This window comes from Apis cerana, linkage group LG3 (genome assembly GCF_029169275.1).
Source record: "Apis cerana isolate GH-2021 linkage group LG3, AcerK_1.0, whole genome shotgun sequence".
Taxonomy (NCBI): Eukaryota; Metazoa; Arthropoda; class Insecta; order Hymenoptera; family Apidae; genus Apis; species Apis cerana.
This window is the reverse complement of record NC_083854.1, coordinates 2632994-2654610: the sequence shown is the minus strand read 5'-3', so window position 1 is coordinate 2654610 and position 21617 is coordinate 2632994. Positions and strand designations below refer to the sequence as shown.

The window sequence follows — 21617 nt, the reverse complement described above, 5'->3', positions numbered from 1 at the left end:
AGTAGGAAAATAATATTTATTTTCATATTTTCAAAAACTTACAATGCTTAAGGAATCTCGTTAAAAGAAATCAATTTCATTTTTCTTTCAATCACATATTATATATTCTGTGAGACCGATTTTCAAAATTAATTTAATATAACCAATCTTTCTGTGCACCACGATTAATGTAATTAATTCCACATATTATCGTATTAAACTAGATCCTAGAACCGATCAACAAATCAATGAAACGCGAGTCAGAAATATCAACAAAACCAGCAATAATGGAAACATTCGCGCTATACGAGGGTTGCTGAGATTTATTAAACCGTGTTTGCACCGTGTTTTCTCAGCGCCATGTTATTAAAAGAGTTGACTGTATTTTTTCATCATCTTTTTTCTTCTTTTAACCAAGATTAACAAGTTACAGAGAAATTACAGAGTTCTAAAAATCCGAATTATTATTTACACGCATCGTCATAATAAAACGGATATTGTTATTATTATTTTGAAAACAATTTCTACACCTCGATTTCGTTTAAGAAACACAAAAAAAATTTCTCTTATTCTAAAAATATTATTAACAGAATTACTGCTCGAAAAATATTCCTCTTTAAATAAATAACTTGAATGCAAATATACAATAGAAATTGCATCATTTCGATCCCTAATGGATTACGAGAGATCAATCAATTTTTTTTCGTGCCAATGCCATCTGGCTACATACAGATAAGACAACGCTCTCTTCTAATCGTGTCGAAATCGGTTGTGCAAACGTTACGCATATGTCGCGTTTATTAAGTTCAACGATATCGTCGCGTTCTATCTTGCAACGCTTAAAAATTAAGTAAATCTTATGCCGCGCACGCAAATTTGGCCAATTATAAAGTTAGCTTAGCGAAACGTTCCCCTAGTTACTAGATAATTTTGGGGATGATGGCTTCGTAACGAGGTATGGGGTACGTAATTGCGTACGACTCTGTGAAACGGGGGAGGGAGAGGCGATTAAAAATGCGCCTAACTCGATAAATTATTACACCTGAACGCGAAGTGGAAATTACGGCATGGCGTATAATTAAAATATACAACATTCGTCCCCTCATCAAAAATCGAGTTGAAGTTTATTATATACACGCGTATCATCAGTTCGTTAGGATATTTTATTCGAGTGTTTGGGAGAAAAGGGGAAAGGAAAATGAAGAAAAAGAGAGAGGGGGGAGAGGAAATACGATGAAACGTGCTCTCTACACTAATTTGGCTAATTCGTTTAATTAATTAACGGAAATTAAATCTTGTTAAATTAAAATTCGTATCGAGAGACGAGTACCTTCAATACTCTCTCTCTCTCTCTCTCTCGCAAACTTGTATATCTGATTTATGAAAAAAAAAAATAATGAATCGAGCGACATAAAGAAATGAGAATAGAAAAAAAATCTTATAAAGTTACCTGGAGGGTTTTAAATCAACAGGCAAAGAAATATAACGAGGATAAGAATAACGAAATAGCACGTGTAGTTTTATTTGAACAGGAAAAAAAAAATAAATATTCCCCATATAAAATATTATATTGAAAACGAAGAAACAAGAATGAGAATCGATTAAAAATTTTTTGCACGATGTTTACACGTTTCATCTTTCAACGTTCAACCCTTGAACACACAATTTCAAAATATAGAAATTTACGTAAACGTTTGCCTCGACGACGGAGGATCTCCCGCGAGATGGAAACCGATTCCCTCTATCTTTTGCCTGTTTTATTGAAAAAAGCATGACAACTTTTCTTGGCTATTCCCTGCCCCCCTCTTCTACCCCCCGCGTCGTATACTGCGACAAAAGTTATAAGAAACTTCATTCGTGTCACTTTTCGCGAAACGAAAGTTCACGTAAGATATTCCTCAGACATCATTGTCAAAGTTGCGAAAGTTTATGGAAAAAAGAAGAAGAAGAGGAGGAGGGAAAAAGAGAAAAAAAATTAAGCTTGTCAATTCTTGATCTGTCGTATATTCGGAGAAATCAAAAATGTGGAATTAAATTAAACGATCTTATCAAAGAAGAAAAAAAGAAAGTAGAATTGAACGAAACGAAGAATCGAGATTTTGATCCATACATTTTTAACAATAATTAAATCGAAATGAAGATTGTAGCATCGTTGATTTTTTATTTAAATAACAGTCATTTCCATCGTAGTAAGAAATTTGCACGCGTATATCTGAATTTATTCTGATTTATTCTGTGATTTCTCAAAGAATCAAAAAATGTTTATAATTCTTTAAATTAACTAATTAATCAAACTAATCAATTTATTTGTCGCAAATTTCTTAACTTATTCATTAACTTGATGAAATATTTCCATCCATAAATAACGTTCAACGAATCAAGAAGATAATACAAATCGTGATAAATATTCTAAGATATATTTGTGGAATTGATCGATAATATAGCATCCGAACGAGGTGTTGCACTGAATGGACCGAAAACGGCACGAAGCAATAATGCAAATCAGCAACTGGAACAACCTTTAATTTTTATTTATTCACAGTCGTTTCGAGCAATTTGTTGCCGTATCGTGAAAAATCCTTGTACCTGAAACGTTTCGTTATGCGACAAGGGGACGTGACCAGCATTTTTCGAAGCAATTTTCCATGGAAGGCGGGAGACAACCGCGTTCCTACTTGTCGCGAAATTCCAAATATAAAATTGGAAGCGTGCATGTACAAAAATTTCTCGTGTCCTTTTCAATGAAACGGTTATTACAATGAAGGTTATATATGAAAAAAATCTCGTTTCGACACCTGCCAAAGAAAGTTTTTGGGCCGAAAGCAGATCCGGTTCTAAGTAGTACGAACCGAGTATAAGTCAGGCAAGATTAGAAGAGATTAACGTTCAACAATTTATCGATTTCTTTTATCGTTAAACGATTCCTTATCGTCGGTGAGCGGATAAGAATCTCCGTGTAGATAGAGAGAATAACAAAAGGGATTCGCGTTTCCATTTTTCCTATAAATTATATTTAACGTCAATATTAAGAGAAATTAAATTAACCGAGAAAACGTATCGATTTATGTGTGTCGCTCGCTGAAAAGAGAAAAAAAATACTTAAAGAATGTTTATAATTTTGCGAATAAAGATTGTTAAAATATAATTTTTATTCGTATCTTTCCTCTTGGAAAAAAAAAAGAGTATTTTTATTCTTATCATACGTCGGTAATATCGGGAAGGTAATTGATCATTTTCCAAGTCTTAGGTTGAAATTACTCGAGAAATATCCTGGTCAGGATTATAAAAATGGAGCAGAAGATTACGCAAGATTAAATGGATTTCGAGGTTAGCTTGCCAGCTTCCACAACCTTCTTTTTCCGGTTAAATCGATACTTTCTGCAAACTTTCATTGCGAAGATGTAACTTGATCATTTTTATATATTTATATTCGAAAGATCCTTAATTGTTCTTCTAAAATTTTTAAAATATTATTTAAAATATAAATATTAAATTATAATATACTTACTGAAAGTTAACCCTTTATACTGTTGCGTTACGTCGCATACTTACACGAAAGTATTTGAACATTGCCTTACAAGGAAATTCATCTAACCAGAAAATTTTGATTTTAATGAAAATTCATGCAAACCACGTGGATTTATAATTATAATTTTTTTTTCTTTTCGGTGAAAAATATATATTGAAGGGATGAAACTTACTTCGATACTTTTTTCATATTTTGCCTGAGAATATTTTTTACAAGTGTAACGAAAAGTATCAAAATCCAAACATTTTATACATTTAAGATTTTTTGAAGCTCTGTCTCGTGCAAAATACAAAATTATATTTAAAAAAAAAAAAAACAAAAGAAGCATTGAAAAAATCCATTTTATCAGAGTGATATCTTATTAAAAATAAAAATTCGCACATATAAGCTCTAAATAATTGCAAATTGTATTTATTACAATTCTTAATTTAAAAAAAGAAGAACATTACAAGAGAATATTTCAAGATTATCGATTGAAGATGATAGGTGCGTTTCAAGTTTCAGTATTAATTAGTGCCCACCTTACACGCCCATCCTATTTAAAGCAGCGATCATTAACGATTTGTTGCGATATAATATCGCATTGCACGAAATCGAGTCGATCAATGAAAGAAATTTTAACCCCTTGAAATTATTTTTCCACGATAAAAAAAATTTTTTAAAAATTCTAACACGAACGTAAATTCGACTTTTTCATGGCTAATGAATTTTAACAACGTTTATAATAACATTTGAGACACGAGAAACTTTCTCTAATTCTCTAATTATCCTTAACTTGTTCGAATCTTTTCAAGCGAAATAATTAATAGGAGAAAACAAGAAAACGTGGAAGAACTTTTCGTAAGAAAAAAATAATAATGAAAAATGTGTACACAATTTATGGGTGAATTTAATAAACAAGAATATACCGTGTATAATTTAATAAGAAAAATAAGCGGAGAGATGCATTCGAAGAAGAAGATAATCAAAGAAAACCGCTATTCTAGACATTTTTACAGTAATGGTTACAAAGAGCCGTGTGAATTATTCGAGCAACCTCGAAAGGTGCAACTAGTTCGCGTTCAACACGCGAGCATGTGACCAATAGTAAATACGATCGTTACTTCAACTTAAAGTGAAAATTTTCCATCGTTCTTCCCTGGCCTGAATGTAAAAATAATCGTATTTTTATCGATAAATTTCTTTCACCTTGTCGCCAACAATCGTCTTTTCATCTTTCCAAATTATTCGATCGATCTTGTATCATACACACAGAATTTATTTACAAAACAAATCCAAATCCAACCAAATCGACGCTTTTTATCGATGAAAAAAAAGTTCGACGAAACTTCGCACAAATCCTTCGAATCCTGTCTAAAAAAAAAAAAGAGAAAAAAAAGACTGAGAATGCAGGTTTCGAACTTTTCAATTTAGTTGTATCGAGAATCACGCCGAACTTTCCTCCGGATTCGTTCAATATTTTATAATAAGAAGTTATTCGTACGAAAGAAAGCCATCCTTTCTCGAATCGCGTGAAATAAGTAAAACTATTCTTCCTCTCTACTTTTCTTCACTTGCCTTAGATGGCGTACGTTTCTTTCGTCATTCTGCCAAAGAGAATTCATCATTTGATAAAATCGAGTTAAAGGTGTCTCGAGTGAAAGGTGAACCATTTACCAAAAGTGGCACTACCGAGACACTGGTCGGACCAAGGAGAGGAAGTCAATGTTTGAGCCATCAACCGTCCACCACTATCGGATACTGGATACTCGTCGTTTCAGTGCCCATAAAGAAACTTCCCTTTCAACGTCCCGAGGGTACAATTAAACGAAACATTGCGGGACTTGTTGTGTCATTAATTTACTTTTTATTGAAACGAATTATTAAGCAACTTTGCAAAGCTATTAGTTAGAGTTAGTTCCTTTAACTCTTTCGAGATTGAAATTATTTCTTCTAGCAATGAATTATTAATTGTAATTCTAAGCCTATAAAAAAGCCAAATATCATTTTAAAATTAACAAAAATTGATAAAACAAAATTATACAATTACAATAACAAAATTAACAAAAAGGAGGAAGAATTATAGAAGGCAATATTTATCATTACTAAGAAGTAATGAAAGCTTCTTGCCAACAATGCAACAGTTTTTTAATAAAGTCTTATCATCCACAATATCCAACTATGAATTAGAAAGAAAATAACGAGTATTAATAATTTTCAAAATATAATGTAATGCATGCACCACTTCTAACAGGATCCTATGATGTCAATCTTGTAAGAAAATTGTAACAAAATTATATAATATCCTTTCAAAGATTACCTTGGAATTTTGTATTATATCCTATTAATGCTTAAAATTCGTTCAAAAGAAAAAAAATATAATTCAAAGTTAAGAATTAAATTTGATTATGTTAACAACATTTAGCGACAATAGAGATGGCGTCGTGATTGCGATACACGTTCACGTAACTGGGGTAAAGGACTTTCGTTTAACGATCGTTGTACGCGCCTGTACATGTGCCGAATTTGCATTGAAAGCCTGTTGCATAGTCAATGGACAATTTTCGTGTGTAATTTCGTTACCACGTTATTAGTGAATCATGCGCGACGATTATACGCGAAAAAAGAAAGTACTCAAAGGAGCTATGAAATCTCGTTGAATCAGAGAATGCATAATGAACTTCGTCGAATTAGAAGATACAAGAAGAGATAATAACGTGTCACATTCCCTCGAGCTGATTAAAATCACGTTAAAAACGTGAAAAAGTTTGCAGAAATACTTGATATTTATTATTCCAAATCCTAAATATTATGCCACTTTAATATAAAGGATATCTGAGAAAATGATATAATTCCAATAGAAACTGAAAATATACCATAATTATTTTATGCCAATTGATATAAATTATTTCGATATACTAGTTTAAAAGTATACAAAGAAATTTATTATCTTCTCAAAATAATTTTCTCCCTGAATGTATTAATTTTCAAAATTGAATCGATATTCATTTGCTCGATCATTTTCAACGATCATTTCTGAACATCCGTTCTGATCGTTTCTTTAAAAACATCGCGGAAAATATGATTCGGGGTTGAAACGAAGAGGCAGAAGTAAGCCTAGCAACAGGTGGAGCCGACGACTCGGGTTCATTGCAGACCAAACGAGTAGTCCGCGAGTAATCGATAGTAATTATCCAACTCGCTCTTGCGCGTAAATATCCTCGAAAACAACCCCTTTTTCCTCTTCTGGTCTGGCAACCAGGCCAACTCGAATGTGGCTACGCTACGACTTCGCTATGGAATTTAACTTAATTTCGCACTTTTCCAACTCTCGTATATACGCCGCCATGTTTGACTGGATCGCATGGACGAGTGGTTATTTCGAATTTAAAATGAAGGGAGAAAGGAGATGTATCCCTGTTATCGATATAATCGGTGAATAACGTTTTAAATTGGATCGTTTAGCAAGCATTTTGTGTATCATAATACGGAGGTAACGAACCATTTCTCCATGAACCAACGAAACACTCGAACGAAAGAAGCGGAAATTATGTCATTTCTCTCGCGCAAACGGGCAAGAATGCTGTTCTACGATATTTTGTGGATATCCTCGTGAAGGGAAATTCTGCGAATGTCCTCTAATCGAGTTTTATCTTTGTGCTTTTATTTTTTTTTTTTTTTGCGATGTAAGATATCCAATTTTTCGAGACAAATTTTATTTTAAAAATTCTGGTTTCATAAGATATTTAAATTTTGGGAATATTTTGGAACTAAGCAATCTAATTCTCCATAAAATTCTTCGTACAATGATAATAATTCTTAAAATTCAGGAAAGATATTCGTTTTAACGAAAAATGAATTTTAACAATTTTAACAATGATTTGACCATTATTAATTTGATGATTTTTTAATAATGATGCGATGAATTAAACAACCCTTCATTATAACGAATAATGGATAATTAAAGTAACATAAAAGGGTTAAATTAATTATTTGCATTAATAAATATTAAAAATCATCATTTCGTATTCCTAACTTTTAATCCTATAAATTTACAAAATTAAAATTATTATTTCCCAACTTTATTCATCAAATATTACTAAAATCAAATTAAACATTTTATTTCCTCTTAGTAAAGAAAATAATAATTTAAAAAAAAATCGGTAGAAACTATATTATAATTTTCAAACATATACATACATTGCATCTAAATATTATTAATCCGATTTTTCGTAATGAAAATTTACGATTAATTCAAGTTATAAATACTACGATAAGAATGTGCAATGCATAATAATTCACATCAGTCGGAAGATAATATGATGCTGGAACAAATTCAAATGTATTCAACATATTGTGTAATGTAGAACGATTTTCTTCGAGCAATAAATCAACTTTTTTCAGATAAACGATATCATTTTCCGGAAGAGAAACTTGAAAGAATTATTATTATACGTCGATTACGAAAATTACGATAAATAATTAAGAAACAAAATTACATCGATACACTAATATTAATAAAAATATTTCACAAATTAACGCATTCAAACTTTTAATCTTTTAACTTTTAAATATTGCATGTGCCTTGCAAATTTTCAAACAATTAAACACGTTTCATTAGAATCTATCTAATGAAATTGCACGTCCCAAGAGATCTCCTATCGCCAATTCTAGAAAAATTATAGTAACAACAAAAGTTACTTTAGAAACATATTATTCCCAACTTCTCGTATTATACACATTTTTCATTCTTACATTTATTAATCCACAATAAAATATCATTGAAATTGAAATGAAAGACACCTAGAAGATCTTAAATTTCCTAAATGTATCCTGTTAAAAGATCATATCGATACTGATAAGATATCGAGGTACTATTGATAAGGTCGCCACTATTGAACACCCTAGACTATAACTGTTCAGATTGCACCCTTCGAAGGATAGCAACCACATTTCAAAAGCACGTGTGTATAGGAAACCTCGTGCACGCGCGCCTCTACTACAGGATTAACGATGTTCCAGTGAACACGCATAGAAGCGAGCTGAAAGGACGAAAACCGCTTTGAGACAGAAAATACGTTTAATTAATACCGTGTATTCGCTGCACATTGTGAGATAATTGTGAAATAAAAAATGAATTGAAAAGAAAGGAGGGGAAAAAAAGGAAAATATTCTGACATACATATTGTCAGTTGAATGCAATGAATGCAAACAAAGCGATTGGAGGAAAATAATATCGCGTAAATTATAAGTTGATATAATTTACTTATTAAAAAATTATGACTTAAAAAATGTCCACACATAAAAATTCGAATCGAGTTAAAAAAATCATCGTTCTACAATCTCAAAAAACTATTAATTTAACAGATATTTCAATTTGAATTTTTATAATGTTTATTTTATAAGAAATATTCATGCTTTCCTTGTCTTCCGTGTAATTTATTTTATGTTAAACTAATATAATTTTCAAGCATATATCAATATTTTTTTAAATGTCGAATTAAATATAATTACAATTCCATTTAAAAAAAAATAGTAACCTTTACACTCACGAAAGAATTATTATTAATACAATATATATTTCTTTCGACACCATTCAACTTTCATGTAAAACACTTTTCAATTAACATATTAGATATCGATATGATATTAAATCGATCGAATACTTTTCAACTTTTCTTTTTAAAAATTTAACAAAATCTAGCATTACGATCTTAAATTCTCTCCTTGAAAAAAATAACATTCAAACGATAAGAAATAAGAAGATCGAGAGAGAAGGAAGAAAATCGAACACGTGCAAAATTCATGGACTGAAATAATAACCCTAAGAAAGACTGAAGAGCCTGAAAAGAGGAGAGGGAGAGAGCGGTGAGGAGCTACTGCGGCCACTTCGTGGCACGAAATTCCAAGTCCCCTCTTGGACACACGATGGAAACTTCACAGTGGCTTTGTGGGGAGGCACACGTTAAATTCGTCGAACCTAATGGAGTCGAATAAAGGCGATGTTTGCTCGTGGAACAAGCTTGCCGGTAATGAAACCTTTGACGCGAAAAGCTCAATCGCGAGATAGAATACATATATGTGACATGTATCTATCCATCAAATTATTATTATACCAAGACACGATTATGAGTAGTCAGAGAGTGGAATATCATTGGGAAGAGAGTTATTGGCAGGATCTCTGACCTGAGAAACTCGATGGGATACGATTGATAAGATTCAATCGAATTGATTAAACAAACAATCGCGAGAAGAAGAGAAAGGAAAGGAAAAAAAAAAAAAAAAAAAGAAAATTCTCTGTCCCGGATATTGAATTCAGACCTATGGAATCTCCCTCCGGTCCCGGGCGAAACGAGCCCAGCAGGTAGATATTGATTTTTCTTAATTACACTATCCGATGTTGGCTTTACCCTTCGCCGTTAACCTGATAAAACTGGCTGCACTCTTTCACGAAAATCACACTCGATAACACACTCACGATTCGATCGAGAAATTAAACCGAGAATTTCGATCGAGATTCGCCAGAATATCATCCACGAGATTTATAATTCCACGGAGAGGGAGAGGGAGAGGGCAATAAAAACGTGGAAATTGCCAAGTGCGTTCTTGGTCAAAGAAGTTCGATCGTCTAACGTTCAATGAGAAACTAATTTATGAGCAGAGGAGGAACGGAAAGGAACTTTCAGCAAACCGAGTGAGCAAAAGAAAAGAGGGGGAAGGGAAAATATAACACTTCATAATCCGAGCGAGCAGCTTCGAAAGAAGGAAGGATCTTCCAAGTATTCTCGGATCAACTTTCGTGAAAAAGAGTGGATTAAACGAAATCTACGACGAGTTTATATGCCGAACTTATAATTCGAGAAATTTACCCCCGTGAAGGAAGTTCGATCATCGATCTTTAACGAGGAATTTCGCGCGAAAAAAGATTGGCGGCGCGAGTTGATCGAATTTCGTCGATGAACACAATCGATTAATAATAATAAGAAGAAGAAACACGTAATAATACGCGCTATAAATAATAGCAACGAGTTAAATCAATGCAAAAATCAATACATCCAGGTGAAGCGGTGGCCGAGCGTGCCAAGCGATATGCTGTCCGGCTGTGCTTTCCAGGAAATGCAACAAGTCGCAGCCTCCCGATCCGACCAGGGGAGAACCCAATTGCCTCGAGCGTATCGTGTCGCTGCACTTTTCCCCGAGAATTCCAATCCCCCCTTACGTACATCGACAATCTAAAAATTTCTCGATCTCGATCGAGTCATCGTCCTATGATAAATAAGGAAATTCGAAACTTTTTCTCGAGAATAATATTCACCGTCGGATTCGCTCGTTTACGTTCTTTCGAAAGGTTATTTTCAAACTTTGTACCAACCCGTAGAGAAACATTCTTTCTATCCTGGAAGATGAATGACGTAAGTTTAAGAGAGACCATGAATGTCGAAGCGACACCCGAAAACTTGGTGCCTCCCGTGGGGGAAATGGAAAAGGGAATGATGGATCATCGATAGGCTTGACCGTTGGAGGAACGGAAGGGGCGACAGGTGAAAATACCGGAAGGATCGCGAACTCCGGATTCAGAGAGGCTGTACGAGCGTACAGTGTCGAATCTGGACTCCCAGGCTCCGTCGATCGATGCCCGGGGCGCGCTGCTATATATAACCATCCCTGCTCTCTGCCTCCCTCTCTCGCTCCTACCTTATCTCTCGACCCCTCTCCTTCGCTCCTACGGCTTTCACAATCCTACGCCTTTCGAACCGCTCCGCCAACCTGGCTTCCCTGCGAACAGCTCCGCTCCTCTTTCGTATCTACCTTTCGTTTCTTTTTTCTCCCTAATTCTATAGTTCTACTGTAGAGAAATTGATCAAAATGGTATCGATCCTTCCTGCTTGAAATGTCTACGTTGCATTCAGAAGTTTCTTTCTTTCTTTTCTTTTTTTCTATGTTAAGAAACAATATTAACAACACGTAACAATGTTTAGGTTTTAGATTCTAAAACGAAGAAAAAACAAGATCTTTTTAATTTACGTTATACGGTATACGTTATGAGTGAAAAAAAGATGCTAGATGGTACATTTTAATTAAGAAGAATGGTAAGCTTTCTTGAAATATGAGCTTATTAGGATTTATATTTGCGTTTAATTGCGATGTACACACGTATATATACAATCTCGAAGATTTAATGCCGATTCTTAGATAAACTTCTATCTAGATAAACTAGATAAATGTGTAAACTTATATCGAATGGAAAAATTTTATTTTAATCATTAATTAAATTAGTACATAAAATCTTTCTATATTTTGAACGGAAAATAGATTCTCAGGATTATGTCGAATGTACAGATCGATAGACGAGGACATCGCTAATCATCTATATCAAATGAATGATATCAGAACAGTGGTAAACAATTCACGTAGCATGTTTGTCCCGTTCCATGCAATTCGATCCAAAGATTATGGGATTTATCCAAGTGTCTCATCTTTCCACGAATCCTGGCTGACATTCGAAATGATCAAATGTCTAAATTAGTATATGCGATAATATGATCGAGGTGATTGCATTAAGAATGTAACAAATATCGAAAATAAGTTAGAAAATTAACAAAAAAGAATCGCGTGCTAAATGATGGATCTTTTTTACAAAAATTCTTATAAAAATTGTTCGACACAAACAATATTATGTGATATAAATTTTTATGTAAATGAAATGGGGAGAAAGATTTTGAAATTGGAAATAATGTTATTTTTTAAATAACATCCTGTGTATTTATTCGACTAAAGGATAAGGAAACAAAAACGAGAGGAACAAAATTTCCTAGTCATGATTCTGAGAATTAATCAGAGTTGAAATGTCTGGAAGCTGCAGCCTTACATGTGCCAATGTGGTTGTATAGATTCATGGCTCGACAGGAGAGTATAATTTCCTATATATAACGGGTGAAGACACAATTAATCCAACCAGGACGTGATTTCTCTACTCACACCACGAATAAAAATGGTGGCTATTTCCTTTGCATTAAAACTTGTTTTTATTAAAGTTTTGTTAAAAAAAAAAATGCACCAAATACAGCACGACACCCCTTTTTTGTGTAAAGATGTTCTTTGTACTTTTGCTTGCTTTCACCAACCTGTCGTTCTTTGTTTTATCTACAAAGTACATTCTCACTATTTCCCATGAAAGAAACAGAAGCTTGAAAATACAATGGGAGTACAACGAAGTGGACATCCATTTTACTTCGTAAAACGGTATTTGAACGTGTGTTAGTATTAATTACAATTTTGATCGATGTGTTATTTATTAATTAATTAATTATCATCAGAAGATCAGAAAATTATTACTTGACTGAAAATGAATTTTTTGTATCGATTAATTCTTCCAGACAAAGTTTCTTTCTTAGTGAATTTACAAAAAATTTAATATTTATATCTCTATCGAATCGAAAAACTTTATCTATCTATTATTTAAATCATACACTATGAAAGGAACTACCGTTAAATTAACAAAAAGTAAATGGTGATTCGTAAAAACAATTCTATTCGCACATAATCTGGCATAATCATACATTCCAAATGTATTGGAATGCTTATTCATTTGCAATATAAAGATATTCATTATAGCGCCATTTCAATCCGAATTAAATGCTTGAAATAATGCGAATAAAAAATTATATAGTATATTTTATTGGCCATAATTTTCACAAGTATCAGTTAAAATGGGAATCTCTCTACTTTTCCTAACAAATATATTTTATGCGATCTCCTTTATCATTTGTTATAACAAAATGAATTTATAAATATAATATTTCTAACATCTACTAAATAAACTCTGCTTGATATTTTCCCTTATTTGACATCTTCTCTCTAATTATCTTGTACATCACGTATAAAGGTAATTCTAAATATCAAGGTAATAAAAACAGTTTGCGTGTATTATTTATGCTCTATCTTTCAAAATTTACTTAAGTATATTATATCACAACATCTACATCCAGGACAATTTGAATGAATTCTATGTTTCATTTACCATTTATCCTCCGTTAAGTGAAATAAATTATTCGAAATAAATAAAAAAATACCATCCATTCTTTTTCGACACCCTATCAATGTGTAATATCTGCCTACGAACTATAGTATCCGTATTAAGCTATCCTCTCCCCCCTGATCCAATCAATCCACAGTGGTGTAACACAGATATATCGCTTGTATACGGTTGAAAGGTCGACGAATCATAGCAGTTGCGAAGAAATCGATCGTCGTCACGTAGTTAATGTGATTCATTTGTTATACAGTCGAACTTCGATTACTCGAGTCTTTTTTTTTTTATTCGAAAGATTTAACAAACGATTTATATTCTAAAAAGTATGTTAAAATGTTCTCTTTTATTTCGAAACGTTCGAGACAATTTTGAAGAAATGAAATAAAGAAGACGATATCGATTTTTTGATTGCTGATAACGATTGTGGCGCGTAATTATAGAGGTAATTTATAAAAAAAGAAATTAGCCTAGATTTTGACGAAATATTTTATATATATAAAATGATATAAATGAGACGCAACTTTATTTCAGACATTTAAAATTTTTTTTATAAATAAAATTCAGATAAAATAATCTTTTTCTTCTTCGCAATAACAATCTTTAAAAAAATTCTTTTTACGCGTCAACCAATCTGAAGATCGTTCGATCTTGATTTCGAGAAAAAAAAAATTTATCCGATTTAAAAGCGCAGCCAATTTTCACAATGCCAAAAAAAAAAAAGAGAAAAGCAACCAACAACTTGGCGAGAAAAATTTAAACAGAAAATAATTGTAATTAGAAGAAAGAAAAAAAGGCTCGTCGAGAAGAAAAATTAGTTTCCATCGCGGATAAAACTTTAATTTCAATTTGATCCAAAGAAAAAAAAAGATTTGCAAAGGATAACGCGCGCGCGTTTTCCACCATCCTTATCCTTATCCTTTCATCGCGTCCGCCTATCGGCGGATCTAAATGGGCCAAGAAATAAGAAAACAACGAGGTCAAAAATTAGGACGGAATTCGACTAGAGGGATCTTTATTTAAACTCGTACGGAGGGGTAGTTTCGATTATCGGGGAATGATCTTCGTGTTAGCGGGCGAACACCTCGTCGCTGCCGGATGCTCAAGACAAATTGTACGTGCATGCTTTCGACCTCTACCCGGAGGAGAGGAAGAGGGAGATCGTAATCGGAAGAGAAAAGTTTCGCGTGCACGCATTCCTTAAATAATTTTTTTATGTATACATGACAGTTTCGTAGATCGATACGAGGAAATCGTCAAAATGATTTTTTTTTTTTTTGCTATACGATTATTTATATGGAAAAATATCTAATGATAATTTCTTGTAGCGTTTATTTATTTAGAAAGTATAAAAGAAAGTAATTGTAAAAGCAAGAAGAAAGTAATGGATATTGTTACAACAAAAGTTTCTAAAAGTTGAATCGATTTTCTTCGAGAAGGTTTAAAATGCAAAAGGAAAAAATTATTCTACGTGAACGAGAATGTTTAATTATCACCGAATTGCGAGAAAATGATATAGTTGGTTATTATGAAATTAAAAAATATTGGGAAACACTGTATAGCCCGTACCTATACTTATCTCTTATCGACTAACTTCAAACAATATATATTAAACTTTTTAACGATCGCGTTGTGCAAATACGTAAGCTTTTCCACCATTATACATTGTACGTTTGATGAAATACGAAAAGAAAGAAACTTTTGCTTTACCTTAGTTTAGGAAACCATGAATATGAAATATAACAGGTAATTGCGATAAATTACAGGTCGATTGACGCGAAATTCAATAATTTCCAACCTTAATAACTCTTTTTTATCGTTGCTTTGTTTAAATTTTTTTAAAAATATACATCTCGAACGTTAATATTAGTATACATACAATATTATTATACCGGTAATAATCTCATAAAAGATTATAACAAAGAATTAAACAAAATAAAAAAAGTATTTCACGTAATTTCATTCTTGTTTCATCACGTGAAATAACTCATCGTACTCGAACAGAATGGAAATAAATAAATTCATCTGTCTAACGGAAAATATCTCGTGGTTTCCCTAAGAAGCTTACTCTTGAATCCTACTCGAACCCTTACTCGCCAAATAATCCATGAAAACTGATAAATTTCCGTGTCTCGAGTCGTGCAAAATAAATATAAATATTTTATTTTCGAACCGTCAAGCAGATTGAGATATGAAACTGAGGTATGCGATGTATAAAATATTCGGATCGATACGTAGTCGGTAATTTTTTTAAAACCCGATTCTTTGAAAGCTTAGCTGCGCAAGAAATGGGAATAGGAATGCATCGATGTGATATTTCCTCGATCGAGAACCAGTTTTATCTTATTCCTTTGAGAGATCGCTATAAAGTAAGCTTTGACATTTGCTTTGCTTGAAGTTTGCGTGTATATAGCGTGTATATGGCAACTATGGCAACGCGTTAATATTTTTAACAGAAAAGCTCATAAAACAATATACAAAAAAGTTAATGACATTTTGCCATTCCTTTTGTCTATACAGATGTGACGTTTTACCGTATTATTGACTTTGGCGTGTATTTTTTTTTTTTCTTTTTTTTTTTTTTTTTAATGGATAGAGAGGATAGAAATTTTTACGTTTTGATTTTAATGAAAAAAAAATCGTATAAAAAAAAAACTTAATAACGTGGGAAATTTTAACTTTGATGTTCGATATCGATTATGTTCTTTTTTTTTTTTTTTTTTTTAAGAATATTTTCGAGTTGACCATGTATTTTTTTAAAGTGAAAATACATGATGATATTTCAAAAATAAGACGCCAAATTTTGGCAAATATAATTTAGATTTAACTTTTTTGAATTTTTATTTATTATTTTTGGTGATATTTAAAAAAAAATGTATTATTGCTATGAAATTAAAATATCGATACGAAGCATGAATTTTGTAGAAGAAAATTAGTTTTAGCAATTTCTTTAAATATTCCTATATAATAAACTGTCGCGTTATTTGTTGTACGAACGACAACTTAAAAATTACTTTAAGAAAAACGAATTAATATATTTTGAACCTCGTCAAAACGTTAAAAATTTTAAATTAAAAATTTACTTAAAAAATTCTACCAGTAAAGAATACACGTAACAATAATATTTTCTATACCAATTCAAAAACTACAAATTTTTAATTGACCATTGCAGAAAAAATATTTACATCTTTACAAAGAATTTTTAAACTTACATTTATATAAACTCTTCTCAATTTTAGAGAAGAATAGATTGTTGTTTAATATTTGACTACTTCTAAAGCATTCTGAACTTCTTTATAATGTATCGATTTAAACACCCAACAAAGAAACAAATTAAAAAAGAGTTGATTAAAAATATCCTCCTTTATTTAGATGAACGAATCGATCCATTACGATCAAATAAAATAATAAAAATCAAATTTAGTAATCAGATTAAAATTTTGTAATAAAACGGATTGAACGACGTAAAATTCTTAAAAAAAAAAAAATAAACAAAAATACAATTTTAGTAATGCGAAATTTATCAAAAAATTCCCGGAATTTTTATTTATTTTAAAATAATATTTATTTATTCATCAATATCAATATTCATCTTTGGAAAATCGTATCTCACTTACTTTTAAATGAAATTATACATTTTTATTCGTTCACTATTTTCTAAAAACTGGAATATCTTTGGTATTCAAACCACGATAATTACTTATGTGGAAAAAAATTTCTACACAATTTATCTTTCAAGCAATCGTCTTTAATTTGGAGTGATCCTTTTTTTCTTCCTGAGAGAGACACGAATGAAATCGCGAGTCGTTTTACTTTTATACAGAAGAAATTAACTCTTCCCTCAAGCTAGTAATTCCATAAGGAGAGATCTTCGATTTGAAACCAGCGTTGAGAAAACTTTGCAACTAATAAGCAAAACCGTCTTTCTCGTGTAATTTGAATATGGAACATCGAATCATAAAATTGAATATGCATATGAAATGTTATTTTCACAAATAACATTTTAATATATATATATACATATTTTTTTTTCTTTGAAATATATATATATATATACTTACATATTCATATTTATTTCTGAATATCATTTTAATATCCACTTAATACATTTTAATGATACTTTATTATTAAATATTTTTAAATATACTACTAAAAAAAATTCGATTGCAACATATGTTTGATCAAAACAACAATTCTTATGTCTTTATACATTTCAACAACTAATTAATTTTATCATTCTGAATCTTTAATTCTAAAATTTATAGAAAATAAAAATAGAATCTAGATTCTTCGAATCTAGGTTCTAAAATCCCTTTTAAAAGAATTTATCGAATACAATTTAGAATAAAGAATAGCTACGATGTTTCCAAATACGAAATTTACGTTTCCAACAACTTTGTTGAACTTCTTCCAAATCTCACGCAAATATACATATATTCTACTCTATCATTTCATTGCAAATCTTATCTCAAATATATGTCTTATTCAATATACAGTGATTTACTGCAAGTCCATCCTATTTTAACGTATTTGATAATAAAAGAAGAAAATAAAATAAAAAAATAGAAAAAAATTGGAGATATTAAATCATCAAACTAAATCTCCAAAGCTAAAAAAGAAATAAATATTAATATAACATATTAGTATTATACAGACTAGTAAATATTCATGAACCTAAAATTGAATGTATTCAAATTCATAGGCTGCTATTTAATGAATATTTTATAATTATTATTACACAGTATTACCATGAATTATTTAATCATGACTTATTACACTCATCTATCTATAACTGCAATTCTTCTAATTATCTGACCATGACAGTCTTATTCTATCTTGCCCGATTATGGTTGCCTTGTTCTATTGTAACTGTCCAGTCATTGCCGTTCTCGTTCTACTTGAATGACTATAATCGTTCCATTGTACTTGTCTGACCATCATATTATCCTATTCTACTTAACTATATATAACAGTTTGAATATTATGACTTTCGTAATATTCAATGATATAATTATTAATAATACTACAATATATGAATTATTATAATTAAATATAAACGAAAAATTAATTTTTCATTGAATAATACATTTTGAATACTAATGATAAAAAAAAATACAATTAAAAACTTATCAAAGGAAATATTATCCCCAAAACAACAAAGCGAATAATTAATTTTAATTATTCAATTATATTCTATGTAAATGTTTTTCATCCTGTTTGACAATCGATTTTAACGAATAAAGTTATAAAGCAAGTAGTGACACATTAAATTCTTAGTGCCACTTAAGACGTAAAAAAAACTCATGCAAGTAGCTTGTAGAGAACAATTCATTTTATTGGCCAATTCAACCCTTAACCTAGATATCTATCTATCTTTTAATACGATATATAAAATTTACTATCTTTTCCTCAAAAAATTTTCAAATCGAACTCTATCATCGTTAATTGATTTACTATTAAGTTATTATCCTAAATTTAGAAAATTATTATTACCAGAAAATTATTAAAATGAAAAATTGGATAATATAATTTTGAAATTTTGAAACAATCCTCATTCAATAGTTTTAAATTTAAACCGGGAAAAAGTAAAGCAAGAAAAATCTTAACACAACAAACTAAAGGAACTCATAAACTTTCCTAGTTCAAATACGAAGATAAAATTCATTTCCCTCCGACCCCCAATTTCAATTGTTCCCGAGACAAAAGAATTCAATTTCGACAAATTTACCAATGCTGCTCGTATTTTCACTCTCACTGTATTCTTTCTCTCTCTTTTTCTTATTTCTTTTTTTTTGTCTTCTTTACAATTTTCAAACATTAACCCTCGGCGAATGAACGTTTGTTACACGCAGCGCAACAAACAAATAACAAAAGACGTCGGACAACATTGTCCGACCGGGAGAATTGCTTTCGACTAAATAATTTCGTGCACGAAACGTACGATGACACATGTTTCTGAAAAAAGAAACGAGTGAACAGAAGAAAAGAGAGGGGGAGAGAGAGAAAAAGATTGAAAGCACTGTACGACGATGCAAAAAATTTCGAACTTGTCGACTGCGAATGAAGCAAATACAAGAGTTGTTGAAAAGAGAATATAAAGCACCACCGCAATTGCGTGAAAAAATTTATCAATACGATTTATCTAAAGTGTACACGATGTGACATATATGTACAGAGTAAAATTTTTATTATTGATATTAATTAATAACTGAGAAATACTTTGAAACAAACGTATCATTGTCTTGTATTGTCTCCAAATTTTGTAATGAAATTTTCTTCGTATCAAGTGGTTAATTCGTCTTCTTTATAAAAATACATTGAATAGAAAAGGCCAAAGTACTCTTGAATCGAATTTATGATTATAGGATTATTCGAAGCTCGCCAAAAGAAAATTTCAACCTTCACACCAAATTTCAATCCTCTATTTTTAGCAAGGGGATTGATTACAGAAAAAATTTGAATTATTCTAGTTTTATTATTCTTCAGTGATATGCAAAAATTCAGAAAAAATTCTAGAATATTATAGATTCGATGACGTGTGTTGCAGAATTTTCTCATTCTTCTTTTCAGATTACAGATATAATGAATATAAAGCGATAAAAAATTGTAAAAAATGAAAAGTTCGTATTAAAGTTTCAAAGTAATCACTTTACTTTGAAGAGAAAAAATAAATAAGAAAAAAAAAGGATCGAGAGGAAAAAAGATCGATAAAATAAATTTACAATTAGATTAATTTTAGCATGTTACATCCTATCAGATTATGTATATTATATTTGAATAGACTGACCCTCGATAAAACATGCAGAAAGTTATTTTTGATGATAACGGAAGTAACAGATATAGCGATTTAGATGAATGAATGAATAAAAATAACAAAAATGATGGATCACGTTGAAAGTTTTTTACATTGTTCGAAAGTACGGGATACAACAGTGACCAACTTTTTGTTATGACAGTATATGAGTGATGTTATTAAAAAGCATACGATGAAGAATCTACATTTATGCAATTCCTCTTCCTTGGAAAATCTTTTATAACGTTACGAAAACTCTACCAATATGATTTTCAATCTTAAAATCCAATCTTATTTTCTTGCATATTTTCATTTCAAAAACCATTTTTCATCGATATTAATCTATACGAATACTAAATTTTCCACATAATTTCGTTATTCGTTTATGCTTAACTCTCGATACGAATACGATAGCTGGGTCAAAAGTAACCCAATAAATTGAATCTTATTTAATTTTCATTATCCAATTAGCATTGTCGTTGATCGTTAGATCCACCGAGTCAGAAACGATCCAACTATCGAATCGCAAATATATACACTATTTCTAATTATTTTTTATTTTAATCGAGACTTGATTCTTCGATCAAAATTCTGACAATTACCTTCCAGTATCTTTGACAACCCCGTTGACGCCGTAGGGACGTGGAAGAGGAATATATCTATCCGTCAGCTGGTCATCATAGTAATCGCTTGCTCGACGATACTAACCACCACTAATTCACTGTCACAAACCGTATCACGGTAACGCCGAAATATGACATCGTTGACGATACTTGAGCCCAAATTCCACGTTTTGATGAAAAAAAAAAAATACGGAGTCGTATATCACTATCGCGAGTCGTGGAGAGAATTTAAAAATGAAAAAAATTAATATAAATTAACGAATATCCCCACGAACGGAACACGCGCGAATGAAAATAAAAATTATACTATAATTCTACGCAGCTACGTATAGCGCTTACAAGCGCTCGACGGTCGCTACACTAACTGCCGCTTCTTCGCTTGAATTTCGACTACCCCAACCGCCGCCACCGTCACAGCCAATCACCATCGACTTGCGCACCAACTGTTAGATCCCCACCAATCAACGCGCGAACTTGCCTCGACGGGATCAAGCGTGAAATTTTCGAGCAATATTATCAAAATATGGAAACTTAATCCATCATTTGATTCCACGAAGTTAACGCCGAACCGTGAATCTTCGTAAAATCAAATATCGATTATTCGATAGATTAATCTAACTTTTATGAAAAGTATACGAGCACAAGATTTATTCGAATGTTATGAAAGGAATATTTTTTTGAGAT

At 31.3% G+C, this 21617-nt stretch overlaps 1 protein-coding gene across 23 annotated transcripts in view; it reads right to left on the bottom strand.

The window, feature by feature from the left end:
* LOC107997070 (voltage-dependent calcium channel type A subunit alpha-1) overlaps positions 1-21352 on the bottom strand; it is a 154926-nt gene extending 133574 nt beyond the window's left edge. For 3 of the 23 annotated variants that reach the window (XM_062073399.1, XM_062073398.1, XM_062073403.1), the window contains exon 1: positions 20913-21346. The gene's annotated coding sequence lies outside the window, so the exon portion shown is untranslated. Of the gene's footprint in view, positions 1-20912 lie in introns of all 23 variants that reach the window. The other 20 variants (XM_062073405.1, XM_062073406.1, XM_017055435.3 and 17 more) reach the window with 14 other exon arrangements.
* Positions 21353-21617: the final 265 nt, after the last annotated feature.